Source organism: Notamacropus eugenii, chromosome 3 (assembly GCF_028372415.1).
Source record: "Notamacropus eugenii isolate mMacEug1 chromosome 3, mMacEug1.pri_v2, whole genome shotgun sequence".
Lineage (NCBI taxonomy): Eukaryota > Metazoa > Chordata > Mammalia > Diprotodontia > Macropodidae > Notamacropus > Notamacropus eugenii.
In genome coordinates, this window is record NC_092874.1 from 83,005,304 (window position 1) to 83,022,047 (window position 16,744).

At 42.5% G+C, this 16,744-nt stretch overlaps 1 protein-coding gene and 1 long non-coding RNA gene across 2 annotated transcripts in view; one reads left to right on the forward strand and one right to left on the reverse strand.

The window, feature by feature from the left end:
* Nucleotides 1-1,285: 1,285 nt before the first annotated feature.
* Nucleotides 1,286-12,778, reverse strand: LOC140532923 (uncharacterized). The gene is made up of 2 exons (XR_011976740.1): nt 11,138-12,778; nt 1,286-8,314 (listed from the first exon to the last, which is right to left on the reverse strand). It is a non-coding gene; the product is annotated as an uncharacterized lncRNA (long non-coding RNA).
* Nucleotides 12,779-12,871: 93 nt separating this feature from the next.
* The window catches only part of LARP4B (La ribonucleoprotein 4B), a 173,341-nt gene continuing 169,468 nt past the window's right edge, over nt 12,872-16,744 (forward strand). The window contains exon 1 of the mRNA XM_072652068.1: nt 12,872-13,235. The gene's annotated coding sequence lies outside the window, so the exon portion shown is untranslated. The remainder of the gene's footprint in view (nt 13,236-16,744) is intronic.

Here is a 16,744-nt window from a genome sequence, read left to right on the forward strand (position 1 = left end):
AAGGCTGAACTGAATGTAGCAAACAGTCCATGTTAGCCAATTAGAGTTAAGCTAGAATGGATACTGACTGAAGATAGCTACCAAAAAAAAATATGAAACATTTCATGTCCAATTGTGCAAAAAGGATGTATTTCACCTGGAATGGAGAATAGGAACACTTTTCCTGGAGGATATGTCATGGTAAATTAAAGGGGAGGTGATATTTTATGATTAAGGTATGATAGCTCAATAATTCTTTGCAGGACTGTGGGGAAAAATGTCAGAATGCAATGGATTATGCATTGAATAGGTGGTTTAAAAAAAAAGGCAATGGAAGCAGATTGCTTATTAGAAGTACAGGCAGCAAAATGTAATGGAAAGTGTGCTGGGCCAGAAGTCATAAGACCTGGTTTTGAAACTCAGCCTCAAGCACTAATAAGTTGCGTGACCTCGGGTAGGTCACTTAATTTATTCAAATACTTCTTTGTGGGTCTCATTTTTATCACCTGTAAAATGAGGCAATTTGATTTTTAAAGTCCCTTCTAGAACTACATCTTATATTATTCTTTAAGTTTTGAGGAATGGAGGGTGGGAACTCACAGCCTGACTCACGGAATTTACAGGACCATTGGCCCATGAAATAATTTTGATCATCTGCTGGCTGGGGGTGTCACTACAGGTAGGAAGAGAAGGGAAAAAGTGGTTTGGAACAGTCAAAATTGACTTGCTGAGAAATGAAACAGTTCATAAGGTTAGAGCAGAACTGTCAAATTATGGCAGCAGTCCAGCTGTGATTATTATCAATTTGTTGTGGGTAAGATTGGCTAGATTTTTACATTTTCTTCAGTCACATAAAAAGTTGGAGCAGGATTTGAAGAATCAGATATCAGGGACAATCTTAAGAGGAGGATTTGGTGTCAGAAAAGCAAGGGATGACAGGATGGCACCATCCTTTGAGGGATACTAGGATCCCTTAGGTGTAGCTAGGTGAGACCTGAGTTTAAATATATCTGCATGACCCTGGGCAAGTCACTTATCCTCAGTTTACCTCTATTTCCTTATCTGAAAAATGAGGATAATACCACCTACATCCCAGGTTTGTTGTGAGGATCAAAATGAGAATAAGATAATAATTGCACTTAGCATGGTACCTGCCACATAGGGCTATATAAATGTTAACGATAACTATGGTTATTATTGTAGCTAGAATAACAAACATTAAAGTGTTAGGCCATGCAGTGCAGGTTGGGTAAAGAGGTACGTGAAGATAAAGCAGATAAAATGGATCCAATAAGGAGATCAGGAATAGGTCAAAATGTTTTATTTTCTTTTGAAAAATGACATCAGTTTTTACTTATGTTTTACATTAAAGTGCAAGGAAAAATACATTTAAAATTATGGGGATATTTATCAAACATATGATGATATTCATATAGCACTTTAAGATTCGCAAAGAACTTTGGAGAAATTATCTCATTTCATTCTCCCCAGTAGTCCTCTGGCATAACTATTACCCTCATTTTATAGATGAAAAAAACTGAAGCTCAGAGGGGTTGTGACTATGGTAAGTGCCAGATGGGGAATATGAACCTGGGTCTTTCTCAACTCGCATTCAAACATTTTTGCTTGTAAAATATGCTGCAGTTGTATAAATTTCTTAAATTTTAATGGTCTAGGACTGATGACATAGATGAAAGATGCCCTAATAGATACATATGCTGATAAGGTTCTTTAGCTGGTTTTACATTAAAATCTGCCCATTATGTTCCATGAATATATCCTAGGACCATAATTTATGGAGTTCTAACTACACTGCCCAAACAGTGTTACAAGTATACAAGTGTATATAGTTGGTGGTAGGAAGGTGGCAATGCTAGTTAGTTAGCTGCTCCTACATTACCACCTCCTACCCCACCCCATCCTGAACTTGTGGTTTCTGTGATTTGAGGAAACTCTTCCAATGTAGGTTTTACCAGCAATTATTATACAACCTGTAGTCTTGGATCTGAAATTGATTTTCCTAAAGCTCAGGTCTATGTCATTCTTTGGGGTCTATGGGGTGTTCAGGGAGAACTAGTACCTCTTGGTATGAGGGCTTTCCAAGCCCTTTTCAGTGCTATTCATCTAGCGTTGGTGTCCATCTTTCATCCAGATTTCACCTGTGGCTCCAAGAAGCTGTAGCATGTATAGCAGACAGACCCTGGAAAACTAGGCTGGAAAACTGTCTAAGCAGACAGGCTAAACCAGGATGAGAGCGATTGATAGGCCTTATACCTGTTCCTGAGTTAGGGGAATGTCTACCCCGAACATGTGAAGATTTTCCCTGGGGGGAATGGATGGATGAGAACAATTTGTTCCAATGGCCACGAAGTGGCTGAAGCTTAGAGCTTGATTAGACACTGAAGATGCCAGGTCATCCACTGCATGCTGGGCCATCACCAGTCATCCTACTTTTGTCTTGCCAATAGTTTTTGATGACTCTGGAAGAGTGAGGCTGACAACTTTGTGCAACTCTGCCTCATTTAAATGCAAGTTAAATCCATCCTCAAATCAAGACATCACTTCTGATGTCATTGGCCCTCTTGGAAAGGACAAACAACACTCCTTAGTTTGTGAACTAATATAAACAATTGTCTGGGAATTAAAACTTCTTCATGACTCAGTCTCCATCAACTTTTCTAGAGATTGTATACATGATTCCAGGTTCAGCTTACCACCTCAGGTTTTGCAGATCTTCACATTCTCCATCTTCCCCTTGGATGCCTTTGCACTATCTTTTGCCATGATTGGAAGGTTCTTCCTTCTCACCTCTGCTTCTTGAAATCCTTGATTTCCTTCCAGACCCAGCTCAAAAGCCACTTTCTTTGGAAGGCCTTTCTTGGTCTACTTTGCAGGTTTTTCCCTTCGCCTTACTTATACCTAGTAGAGGTACAGGTACACTTTGTGTGTCTGTATATGTGTTTATGTGTTATCTCCCCCATTAGAATAACTGCAAGTTTCCTGAAGTTAGTCTTAGTAACCTTAGGTCTTAACTTAGACTGTCACTTAATAAATGCTTAATGATTAACTGCTTGATTACAGAGTTGCCTGGGGCCCAGTGAAGTCCAGTGACTTATATGAATTTAAAAGCCACACACAGACATAAGGATCAGGAGTACTGAGATTCTGAGACTAGCCCTCTATCCACACAATACTGAGCTAACTTTCTAATCAAATGAAAGCATAACACAGTGCCAGGCACTTAGGAGATTATTCTCTCTCTTCCTCTTATTCCCTCTGATTATTTACTTATCCCATCTAATTAAAATTTAAAGTTGTGTAAAGAAAGTCAAAGTAGTTTTCTAGCTTTAAGCAAATTTATTAAACTTCCCTCTCCTCACTCTTAAAAAAAGGATAATTAACTTACCAAGAATTGATCTTACAACTGACAGTTGCTAAAATACTCTGAAGATAAAGGCTCAACATATTTTTTTTAAAATAAAAAATTCTAGAGGGAAAGTAAAGTTTGATTTAATGTGATTAAAAAAGTGAATGTGTTATTTGTGCTGAGCATTCAGTTCAAAAATATGCAACTGAATATATGCTTTCAGATATTTTATGCAGCCATTGAATTAATTTACCATATATTATATAAAATGATAAATGCATGCATATCATGTAAAAGGCAACCATTGAAAGAGGGTTTTGTTGTGTTTGTTTTTATTTTTGAAGACCTGAGACTTCATCAGATCTCCATTAAGGAATTGCCTTGGGACACTGAAAGGGACTTGATCAAGGTTATCACAACAGCAGTTACAAATCTCTTTTCTCTGCTGCCTACACTTCCAAAGCACTCTTTACTGAGGAAACAGAGACGATTCACAGTAAGATTCTTTACCCTCTACTCGTATTTCAAACCTCCTTAACATCATTCTCATCCCTTCCTCCTTTACTCTGGTCTCTGATTAAGGAGTGGCCCTTCTCCCCAAAGCCAACTTCTTCTGGCAGATCATCACTGTGGTCATCTTCCTTTGACTTCAATCTTTTCCTACATACTGGCTCCTTTCCTTCTTCCTACAAACAATTTCCCTTGTTCTTCAAAAACAAACAAACCCAAAATCCAAAACAAAAAGAAAAAAAAAGAAAAAAACCACAACCCTCACTTGAATCTAGCATTCCTTTAAGCCATATATCTCTTCCCCTTTTCATAGTCAAACTCCTAGAAAAGGGTGATCAGTCTCCTTGCTTCCATTTCCTCTTTCATCCATTAAATTTTTTGTAACTCAATAGTTAAATGAAGCTGCTCCTTCAAAATCACCAGTAATTACTAAATCCAGTGTCCTTTTCTTGATCCCCATCTTTCTTGACTTCTCTGACCTCATTTAACCCTCTCCTAAATATTCTTTTCCCTGTTGGTTTTTAAGACATTCTCTCCCTCGATTCTCCTTTTATCTGTCTGGCTGTTCTTTCTTAATGCCTCCTTACCCCCAAACTGTGGGTGCACCCAAAGGATCTGTAATGGGTCCTCTTCAAACTTTCTCTCTCACAAAGTTTAATGCCCAACTCTAGGCAGATGACTCCAGGATCTATATAGCCAGTCCTGGTTTTTCTTCTGAGTCCTACATTACCAGCTATCTTTTGGACATTTTGAAATGGATAATCCATTAATACATCAAATGCAAGATTTCCAAAATAGATTTCATTGTTTCCCTCTTCCTTCCTATTGTAACTCTTCCAAACATCTCCATTTCTTGTTTTGTGTTTTTTTAGTTTTCAGTTTTCAACAATCACTTCCACAAGTCTTAAATTTTCTCCCCCTATCCTACCCTTCCCTCCTCTAGATAGCATGCAATCTTATATGAGTTCCACACATACATTCTTATTAAACACATTTTCATATCAGTCATGTTGCATAGAAGAATTAAAACAAATGTGAGAAACCATGAGAAAAACCAAAATAAACCAAAACATAACACAAGAGAAAACAGTCTGCTTCATTCTGTGTTCCGATTCCATAGTTCTTTCTCCAGATACAGATGGCATTTTGCCTCGAGTCCTTTGGGAATGTTTTAGGTCCTTGCATTGCTGTGATGGACTTAGTCTATCAGAAACAGTCCTCATACAGTTTTTAAGGCTGTGGCTGTTACTATGTATAATGTTCTCCTGGTTCTGCTCCTTTCACTCAGCATCAGTTCATATAAGTCTTTCCAGGTATTTTTAAAGTCCACCTGTTCATCATTTCTTGTAGCACAACAGTATTGTGTTAGATTCATATACCACAACTTTTTCAGCCATTTCTCAACTGATGGGCATCCCCTTGATTTCCAGTTCTTGGTCACCACAAAAAGACCTGCTATAAATATTTTTGTACAGGTGGGAAGCATCTCCATTTCTTATGAGGGCACAATCAACCTTCTAGTCACTCAAGATCACAAGCTTGGAGTAATCCTCAATTAATTTTCCCTTCCCCACATATACAATCAGTTGCCCAATTCTATCAATACTACCACTGTACTTATTATCTCACCACTGTCCCCTCCTATCCACTCACAAACCACTACCCTAGTTCAAGTAAACTTCACCTCTCGACTTCTATGCTTGAGTACTGTAATAGCCCAATTGGCTTCTGTGTCAAAGTTTCTTCCCTCCCCAAGTCAGGTTCCACAAAGGAGCCAGTGATATGTCCCTATTATATCATTCCTTTCCTCTGCTCAATAAACTTCAATGTCTCCCTATTACCTCTAGGCTCAAATACAGACTTCTCTATTTGACAGAGTCCTTTACAAGTCCTCCCAGATTTCCAGGCTTATTATACATTGCCACCCTTAATATACTCTATAGTTCAGTCAAAACAGCTTCCTTACAGCTTCTCCCAGTACTCCTTTTCTGCCTTTGTGCCCTGGGCATGGAGTGCACTCCTTCCCTCCCTCCATTTCCTAGAATCCTTAGGGTTCCTCAAAGTCCAGGGAGAGCCACTTAGTGCATGAAGTCTTTCCTGATCAACCAGCCCTGGATGCTAGTGCCTGGTCTCCAAATTACCTTCTGTTCTGATTTTTGATAAGCTTCTTATGTAAGTTCCTTATGGAGGGCAGCAGCTATTTCATTCTTGTCTTTATATCCTAAATGCTTAGAAGAGTGCAAATTGTAGGTGCTTAATGATTTTTGATTGACAGTATGTGCCAAAGACAAGACTTTCCTCAATCAGAGGTCAGTTCTGTATTCACTACCTCATGCTACTGCTCCTGGAGATATTAATGTGGGCTAAAGGAAGGAAAAAGGAATAAGCATTTATAGTGCCTGCTAGGCTGCAAGCAGTGCACAGAGCATTTTACAAATATCTTGATCCTGACTACAACTCTAGGAGGTAGGCACTAAAATCATCATTTTACATTTGAGAAAACTTAAGACTAACAGAGGGTAAGTGACTTCCACAGGGTCACACAGCTAGTAAATTTCTGAGGACATGATTGAACTTAGGTCTTCCTGACTCTGGTCCTAGAGCTCTATTCATTGTGATACCAGTAACAGTGTCAGCACTGTGTTAAACTCTCATTGTTTTCTATCCAAAAATTCAGTTTGTTATTAAATCCTAAAAGTCTTAGCTTATTAATATAGTATGTTTCTAGATCCTCAGGTTGTTCTTAAACAGTTCATACATGTTACATAATTATATAATTCAATTTCTATAGCATTTCATGGATTCAAGACATTTTAAAATCAAATTAAAGTATTTCTGTCAACATGCTTGCCATCTTTTTAAAAAAATTATTTGTTTTCAGTTTTCAACATTACTTTTTTTTTAAAATGGCCAGAAGAGACTCACAAAGATTTGATGTAAAGTATCATAACTGTCATTCAAAAATGTTTTGGATATGCTGTACCTAGAGTTGGTCAGCAGTTCTGAAAATTATATTTATGGTTCAGGAATAGTTATTGAAAATAATAAGGATATTGAAAACACTCTATAGATAAACTATGACTAACTGAGTAATACATTTCTAATATTTGCTACAGTTACTATTCAAAGATGACACTGAAAGAGCTGTTAGTCTCCATAAGCTGTGTGGCTGAAAAGATCATTACGACCTGTAACACTTATCTTCTGTCCTACACAAGTAGCCAGTTCTTTGATTGTAACTAGCTAATGTATACAGTAAAAGTCCATTGTTATTTGTGTCTCCCTTTCTTGACCTAACAGGTTCTTTGTTATTTGTTTAAAATGAACTATTTTATCTTTGATTACTACATCAGGTTAGTCTGTCTGGTGAGGTGGCTGTTTTTTTGTTCTGTTTTGAGTTATCAGAGCTTATATTGGATTGTTTATGTTCTTAATAATAGATTTTCTGTGCCTTTGGTGCCAAATAAAATACTCTGTAAAATGTACCATTCACCTAGATGCTTAAGAGGTAGTGAATAACACAGGCAAGTTCTTCCAACTCCCTAGGTATAGATCTTACAGACTTTAATGCTCTTACCATAAATCTGAGAGAGTAAAGAAACAAATATAGAAAGCAACAGCTGAGAAACCAAAGGAAAAGGAATCCTTTCTGTACCTTTAAAAACAAAGCCTCCTTGTAGAAGGCTTTCAATGACTTCACCTCTAAATTATCTCATTTCTACAGGCCTCATAATCTGTAACACAAAATGGAATCGTTTCATTTGCCATTCTATTGTGGGTGACCCAGGAGTTAGCAGCTTCTTGGGGTGGGGCTAGAGATGGATTTACTCTAACTGCCTTGTTCCTCTGGTTTTTCAGAGGCTTCTTTCTTCTTTTGCTTTTCACCCCTGGTGAACTATACTCTCTGTTCCTTAAATAACTTGAACTTGACTCTGAACTTATCCCCCTTTTGAAAGGCATGACAGTTGTTCAATACATGATTGTGTAGTGGGAGCAACAGCAGCGATATACTGGAATTTGTGTCATCATACTTGGATTCACAACACCACTCTGAGGGCTACAATCTGGATTATCATGGGCAATATACTTTTCATCTCTGGCCTTCTTTTCCTCCTCTGGGGGGTTGCACTAGACAATTTCTATAAGGATGTCATTTACAACTAAAACCCCTCTCCTTGTCTAGGTATTGGTCTAGTCATCACAGAATATGCAGTCAACATACTGTTTATATATACGTATAGATGTATTTTTTTTTTAGCTATTAAGCCTAACAGAATAGGAGTTTCACCAAATACAGGGTGTTCTAATAATTTTGGTACAGTTTAAAACTAGTCTTAAAACTGTACTAGGACTTTTAGAAAATACAATTTAGTTTTGATACTGTTTGACCATACACCATGGCCTTGATCTGTTGTTAAGAATAATTTGAGTCCAAAGCATGTGACAAGACCGTCCTCTCTGTAAGAAAAAATAAATATCGGTTTTAACTTCATTTCATGTTGAAGAAGCTCTGAAAAAGTGCTACAATACCAAATAACAGTGCTAGGCACATTGTTGTATTAAAAATGAACTGTGACTTGATTTTAATATTAGAGATCTAAATGGAGTTTCTCAATAACGATTATATATTACAATATGCAATACAGTATAATACAAAAACAGTCACTACTAGAATAAGATAATTCCTGCTCTGTAAGATTAACACAGAAAATGAACTGGGGCAAAAAAGGACCCCAAAGCATGTAACTGTACAAATGATAACTCTGTAAAAGCAAAAGATTAAATATTTGTATAAGTTTCTGTGATGAGATTCTATAATATGCAGTATCAGTATCTCATCTGTTCTAACAGAAACCAAAGATATTTTGTCTATTCCATTTCACTAGATCCCTCCTATTTCCATGTTACACCTTCTTACATTTCATTTTCAATTTAATGTGAAATCTGTAATTTCACAGATTTAGGTATTCTACCAAAGAAGATTCCAATCCCCCACTTATGCCTTAGTGGATTAACTTAAAGAAATGTAGTAGTGAAAAATCCATTAATTATTTATAAAAATAAATTGTAATAGTGATTGATCATAGGGCAAATCTGATGATTAGCCTTGAATTCAGCTAGGTTGGTGCTCCAACATTATATGAATATATCAAATTTTTCCAGGTTTGGAAGTCTATGATCTGCTAGTTTGGAGAATCCAGGGTCACCTTCCTTACATCTTATGAGACACTGTAGTTGTTCAATTGTTTTGTATTTGTGTCCAACTCTTTGAGGCCCTATTTGGGGCTTTCTTGGTAAATGTACTGGAGTGGTTTGCCATTTTTTTCTCTGGTTCATTTTTCACATGAGGAAACTGAGGTGTCTTTCTTAGGGTCACAAAGCTTGTGTCTGAGGTCGGATTTGAACTCAGGAGATGAATCTTTCTGACTCCAGTTGGGGCACTCTACCTACTACATCACCTAAGTGTCCCTATGAGACATCACGGTAGGTCCTTAAAGAAGCATTCCTTCCTTCAAATGATATATCCCATTACCTCAAAAATAACTACTTTCCTACTCTGTTCGGGGATTCCCTAGTTCCTATGGCATATTAAACTCTATGCTTAGGTCACTGTGAAACATTACTAAAATAATGGTTATAAAAACTGTGAAAAGTATAAAGTGATACATAAATGCAAGTAATTTGTTTTGAATCTTAAATTGTGATGAAACCTGTCACTACAGCTAGTATATCTCTACTTATTTCTAACACAGTAAGTTTCTCCTAACTCCCTATTTAACACTATTGGTTTTGCTGCCTCTCCTACTGGAGGGATGGGGCCATGAATTTGAAAGCTCCAGTTAAGGAGCTCTTTTCTCATCCCACAGGACTGCCTTGGGACTTCTCATCCACTCTTTCAATCCCCCTCTGTTTCAGCTTCCTTTTGTGGGTTGTATTCTCCCCATTAGGTTGCAGGCTGCTTGAAGGCAGAGAATGTCTTTCTTTTTTTGTATTTGTATCTCTAAGTGCTTAGCATAGTGCCTAGTACCTAGTGGGCACTTAAGTGTTTTTTCACTTGACTAGTTCTGTAAGCAAAAATTTCTGAGCAATGAGAGTAATGCCCTCTCAATGAATTTCCCAAGCTGTGGATAAGGCAAGAGAGAAAAGACAACATAAACATGGGAGATGCTTGGGAAGAGAAAATAATGTACCTATTTTCAGAGAAAATTCTGCATAGTAGCAATATTGTCAAAGTACTTCTACAAAGAAAAGCCTGATGCTAAAAATATACCACCAACCTCATCTTTCTGTGCAGCATATGATAATATTTATTGTGTAGTTCTTAACGTGTGCCTAAGAAACAAAAAAAATTTCAATACTCTGATTTTGTGTTTTAAAATTTTTTGAATGGGATAATACTTATCTGAAGAACTAAGTGTTAGATGACTAGACTTGCCTTTTGACCACTTATCTGCCCATTAACTCCTCCGTGGCAGTGTCTTGATAGCAGATAAAAAATTTACCTGTTTAGAAGCTGAAGCTGGAATTTTAATGGTATCATTACACAGAGTTTTGTATGTTATTAAGAGTAAACTATCAGGTAGTTACTTTGATCATGGCTTACAATTTGGCAGTCTAAAAGGAGAGGCAACCAAAGCATGGACACTTGGGCAGGGTAGTAAGACTGGTAAACTCTTCAGAACTTTCAATCCTTCACCACTGTTGTCCAGTAATATTTTTGTGAATATGCTGCTCTACTTCTGAAAGTTATCAAAATCAAGATTACTCTTTAACGTTGAATCAAAAGGAATGCATGACAAATCTGTTTTTTTTTTGGTCAAGGCCTGTGATGATTACAGTGGTGACCCTTCACACAGTTCAATTCAACAAGCACCATGCAAGGGCAAGGACAAGGTCTACTGCCTTATCTTCTAAGGATTAGCAGGATTGTCAAAATGTGAAATAGGGGTATCAGAATTATATTCATATTTAGTGTGGGTGAAAAGAAATCTTTGAGAATGATCTAAAAAAGTTTTATTGGGAGGGAACAGACCTTCCTCTGGAGTGGCTTGTTGTCATAAAAAGACTGGGGGAGGGGACACTTCGCTGATCCAGAGCCCTTCACCTTCGGTTTCCTTAAATGTAAAACAAGGCTGAACTAGATGGTTCCTAAAATCCTTTCCACTCCCACGGTCTAAAACTCTGAGTCTCAAGTTCTTACACTACTCCATAAAAATACTGCAATGAAAGTATAAAGGAAAGCGGGTGTAAAGCCTAAACTGGGAAACCGAACATACTTGCCTTTTTAAGAAATTTCGTTTCCATGGAAAACCACTGGATTTGTTGTGTTTGAGTGCAAAGGGACTCTACTGAGATGCGTCCGCCTTCCCTAGAGTGAGCCTCTGTAACTTTGTCATCTTAGGTGAGTTCCAGCGCTCCACCCCTTGTATCACATTACTGTTCCAAAACGGAAGAAAGTGTGACAGACTCTTGGGCTTCTGGGGAAGGGAAGAGCCTTGGGACAGCTTTCTTTTAGGAACAGGTAACTGGGGGTCTGGAGAGGCAGAAAGGCAATCGATGAGGTGATGAGGTCCAGGGCAGAGGGATAAGCAAGGACTGACAATTCGGTCATGGTTACGGAGGGAGAACAGGAGGTAGAGTTTTCAAGAACTGCTCAGACTGTCAGTACCCAACAGCTGTTCTGAGCCCAGCACCGTTCTGTGTGATTCCCTTCCAGCTTCTTGGTCTCCTCCAATTAATTCATAATCCGGTTGAGAAACACTGGATTAACGAGACTGGCTGTGTAAAGGGAATTAACTCTACCATCAGGCTGGCCTACAAGACTTCGCAGGCATTACGAGGAGGGCCCGGTTGTTCCTGGGGTCTGAGGCAGAAAAGGAACTAGAGAAGCCGAGGCTGGGCGGGCGAAGGGCTGCATGTCCCTCTCCCTGGCAGAGGAGTCCCAGATAACCGGGAGGGCGGACCTTCCGCGGACAATTCTTCGCCCCAGACCCTCCTCGGAGTGCAAAGTCACAGCCATTAGTAGCGAGGAACAAACGAGCTGGGCTGCCCCAACCGCCCGGGGGCCCAGCCCGGGCCAGGCGCTTCGGCCCCAGACCACGCCTGTCCCCTGGGGCCGCCCGCCGACCCCGGCCCTCCTCCTCCTCCGCCGGGGGCGTGCGCTTCTCAGCTAAATAGAGGTGAAAATCGGCCTCGCGGGGGGCCCGAGGAGCGCCGTCTTCTTCGGCTGCTTCTCTTGTCTTCCGGGTCCCTAGCCCCACTGGCCGGTCCAGGGTGGCACGATCGTGTCCGGGCCAGCGCCCCTGGCACCCAAGGGGGCCAGCGCCCCTGGCAAGCACGCGGAGCCCGTCCCGCTACTTTGAGTTTTTAAACGTGTCGAGGCCGCCGGGGAAACCACCGGGGCCGGCGCTTTAGGTTTCCGGCCGGCCGCTCGGGGGATCTCGACCTTGGGGTTGCCCAGGACGCCGGCTTCCTCTTTTCCTAAGAAACGGGCCCGGCAGTCACCGGAAGAAGTTTCCCTCCCAGCCGCAGCCGTCGAAACCTTCCAGCCCCCGCCACGGTAGCTACGAGAGCCGGGGCGGGGGGGACTACGAGCCGCCACGTGCGCGCAGCGCCTGGAGACGCGCGGAGAGGAGGCGGGGGAGGGGAGGCGCGGCTGCAGGAAGGCCGAGCGGCCGGGGAGGGGGGCGGGGTGGGACTCAGCCACTAACTCGCCGGTAGCCTAAGGGGCCGCTCGGCGGCGGCATGCGGACTTGCTCCAATCAGAAGCGCCGGCCCGGAGGTGCGCGCGGAGTACCAGAATGGACCAGGCTGCGGGGAGAGGGCGGGGAAGGGAGGGAGAGCAGGTCCTCCAATGGGCGCGCCGCCTTGCGCTTGACGTGAGGCTGTCCCGGCCTCCGAGACCGTAGGTCTCTGGGTCTGGGTGGGTGAATTCGAAAGGGAGGAGTGGGGAAGGGAAAGTGGGAGGGACTTCCGCTGGAGTCCCGGAAGTGGGGGGCTGTGGGTTCTCATGCGAACGGGAAGGAGCGTTGGGGATTTGGAGTCTCGAGGTTGAGACATTTTCGGGCCTGAAAGGGGAAGCGTCCGCTGTCGCCGCCGCCGCCGCTGCAGCCGCCCAGCCCGCGCCGCTCCCCACCCCGCCCTCCCCCTCCTTCCCGGCGCCCGCCCGCTCCTCCGCCTCTTCCTTCCCCCTTTCCTTCCCCTCTCCTCCCCCCACCTGGGTCCCCGCGTGTGGTGCGGTCGCTGGGAGCAGCGGGGCTGCGGCGGAGGCGCCCGTGGCCGGGCTCGGACGGCGGCGGCGGCGGCGGCACTCGCAGGAGCGGCGGCAGCAGCAGCCGGAGCGGAGCCGGAACCGGAGCCGGAGCGGCGGCTGTGACAGGTGAGAGCCGAGCCCGAGGGCTTCTCGCCGCTCTCTCCTTTGCCACTCCAGAGCTCGCGTACGTTTCCCCACCTCCTGCGCGGGGCCGGAGTGGGGACTTGCCCTCCTCTAGTTCGGACCCGCCGCCGCCCGTCTCGCTCCTGTCACCGGAGCCGCCATCTTCCCGCCGGAGGCTGCTCCCTGGGCCCCGGCCGGGCGGCTGCTTGGTTTTGCGGGCGGTTCCCTTGGGTGAACCGGCCTCCCCCTCCCCCGGGGCCGGGCCCAAGGGGGTGCAGGCTCCGGGGCCCAGGAGTCGGGCCCCTCGCTTTCCGGACCTTTATTCTGTGACCCTCGCACCCGGGTCCTTGACTTCCCCTGCATCCCCTGGAGTACCGTGACGCGGGGAGCTGGAGTCCCTCGGGGCGCGTCTGCGTTTGGGCCCTGGCCACGTTCCCAGCTCCTGGGAACCGCCAGGGCCCCGGGGACGGGAAGCCATGTGGCCGCCGAGGTTCTGGGGCGCTCTCCCCCCGGGCCGGCGGGGGGCGGCGGCCGGCCCAGTCCGCGCTGTGTCAGCTTCTCCCAGACCTGCAGTGCGGCGGGCCGTGCCCTCCCCTCCCCTGCCCTGCCCTCTGCCGCTTTCCTTCCTCCCCTTGGACAAGTTGCGCTCCGGGGCCCCTGGCCCCGTTTGCGCTGCGCCTCGGCAGCTCCTTTAATTTTCTGGTCTTTGAGGCCGGGGCTGTCTAGGGCGAGGAGGGGGTCATCCCGCTGCGGACTCCCCAGAGCCCCCGAGAGAGGGGCTCCCCCAAGGGCTTACCGCCGCCGGCCTGAAAGCCAGGGAGCCCCGGCATTCTGCCATCCTGGGACCGACGGTTCGCGAATTTCTGCCCGACTGGTTGTGTTGGCGGAAGTGGAACCGAGGAACTTTATTCGTTATCCTGGCTGCTGGGTAGTGGTGCGGCACCGCGGCCGCGGGGGTGCTGACTGCCCTTCGCGTGCCGCGGCTCCGGACTGAACGGGCAGGACTAGGCGGCGGCTGCAGGTTGAAGTGTGTGCGCTTTGGGGCTCCAAAGTAATCCTGACAGGAAAAACGCATATTTGAATGCGGCACAGTGCAAAGTTTATGTCAAGCACACTGTCAGTGTGTGTCGTAGTTAAAGAGTGGGGTAAACTTCAGAAGTTAAGCTAACCTTTTTTTCCCCTTTGTTGTTTGGTTCATTATTGAGGAATTTCTATTAGGATGTTATTTCATGACACGATTTTTAAAAATTTTCTTAAACTTAAAAGCAGAGTTGAGTTGCGCTTTGCGAAGGTGCTTTTAAGTGAGGCAGCAAAGAGAAGTTCATTTTCCTTTGAGAAGTCACTGAGTGTGATCAGTTTCCATATTGTTGCCAGTCCTTTCCTCCAGGCTCTTTCTTACCAATCAACTTAATTTCAAAATGTGATACAGTGGGACCTCTTCAACTGTTTCATGTATATTTCAGTAATGGTCTTCCTTTCTTTACCCCCTCCAATATTTATGTGCTTCTATATAACACATAACTTGAAATACTTTATCCTTGTTTCATAATGTGTATAGATGTGAAGCTTCCTGGAATGCATTTCTATCAAGACAGCAATACTGAAGACTTAGAAGTTTTTGTTTAGTTAAGATATAAATACTGTTGCTTTTTCCTTTGAATAGTTCATATTCTCCTATTTTTATTTGCTTGTAAAGTATATTATACTGAACTACTAACTTCTGTCAACTTTATTTGAAATTTGTCTTAAAAAATTAAGCTGAAATGGCCACTTTTGATTTAACATTGCATGTTCATTGCTAAAGTTTGTATTGGCCATAATCTACAGTTAGAAGTTAGAAATAACTTTTTCTAGTTATTTACTTAACGAAATTGTAAAGTATCATAGAGCTTAGGATTTTAAGGACTTTAGAAATTATCTAATGTAATATCATTTTGCAGGTGAAAAAACAGACCCAGAGAAATTCTTGAGGGCCACACTGTGCTACTAAGTGGCACAGCTAAAATTTGAACTTGGTCTTCTGACTCAAAATCTTTTTTTTTTTTTTTTTTTAGCTCAAAGACAAAATAAAATCCCTCATCCTAAAATATACAAGTGCTGCCTCCCCAATATTGCTTCTGATTTCTGTTGTTAATCTCTGTAAATGGAAATTATATAATGTATTCATTCTAAGGTATACTTAGCATTGTATAGAATTTTTCATTTTTTTTCTCTCCAAAAACTAGAGAGACCTGTGAATGTACCATTTTTATCGACCAGGAAGGCAACTCTCACCCTGGTATTTTGTTCAGGGTCATAAGTACTTTGGAATGGTGAAAACCCCAGCAGCCTAGGTACAAATCTCCTGACTTTCATTCTGTGTCCATTATATATTAGGTGAAGATGATGACCCCTTGAAACTTTGAAAAGCACACACATATAGCTGCAAAATAATTAAAATACCATTTATTATCATCCCTCTTTGAACATAAGTAGATACTGAATAATCTAACTTGAGCAAATATATTTTATGACAAAATATGTTTTAAATGTGACCCTATGGTTCACTTTGTGATTGTTTTGCTGGTTGTTTCTTTGAAATTTGAGAATTATCTTAGCTATCTAGCTGCAAGATAATTTCAAGGGGATTTAGTCAGTCAATAATCAATAATTTTTTAAGTACCCATTATGAGCCGGGCACTATGCTGAGTTCTGGAGTTACCAAGAGAGGTAAAAGTGTCTTCAAAGAGTTCTTAGTCCAGTGAGAGAGCCACCAAACAAATGCCTACAAACCTACATGCAGGAAAAATAGTAATTAATTGAAAGGAAAGGCACTAGATAATAGGAATGTTGAGTAAGACTTCCTGTAGAAGGAACGGCTTTAGTTGGCACTTGAAGGAAGCCTGGAAGGTCTACTGTGGGCAGGGATGAGGAGGAAGAGTCCTTCAGGCATAGTGGGTACAGCCAGAGAAATTGCTGCTCTGCACTGCTTCCCCTTCCCCCCTGGAGAGATGGAGCCTCTTATTACAGCGAATACTTAGGAGGTCTGTGTCGCTGGAATGAAGAGTATGTGGCAGTTTGTAAGGTGTAAAAAGACTGGAAGAGAGGGGGTTGATTTAAAGGAGCTTTGAAAACTAAAATGAGGGATTTGTATTGGATCCCGGAGGCAATAGGGAGCCAGTAGAGTTTATTGAGGGGAGTGATGCTGGGTGACATGGTCAAACCTTCAATACAGAAAAATCACTTTGCTGGCTGAATGAAAGTTGAACTGGAGAGACTTGTGGCAGGCGGACCCACCAGCAGTCTATTGCAATAATGCAAACATAAATTAATGATTTAATTAGCTTAAATTCTTTTGTCTTACCCTTATAATTTTGAAACAGTCTTTTACTTCTTTCCACTTGTTGAAGATAAAATAATGAAATAAACTTTATAATGTTTCCTGTTGAAGGTGAGCAAAAATATTTAAGTGTTTTGCTTAGTCTCAATTTTGTTTAAAATTTAACTCTTCTCTTAAATATTTTTTTCCTGAA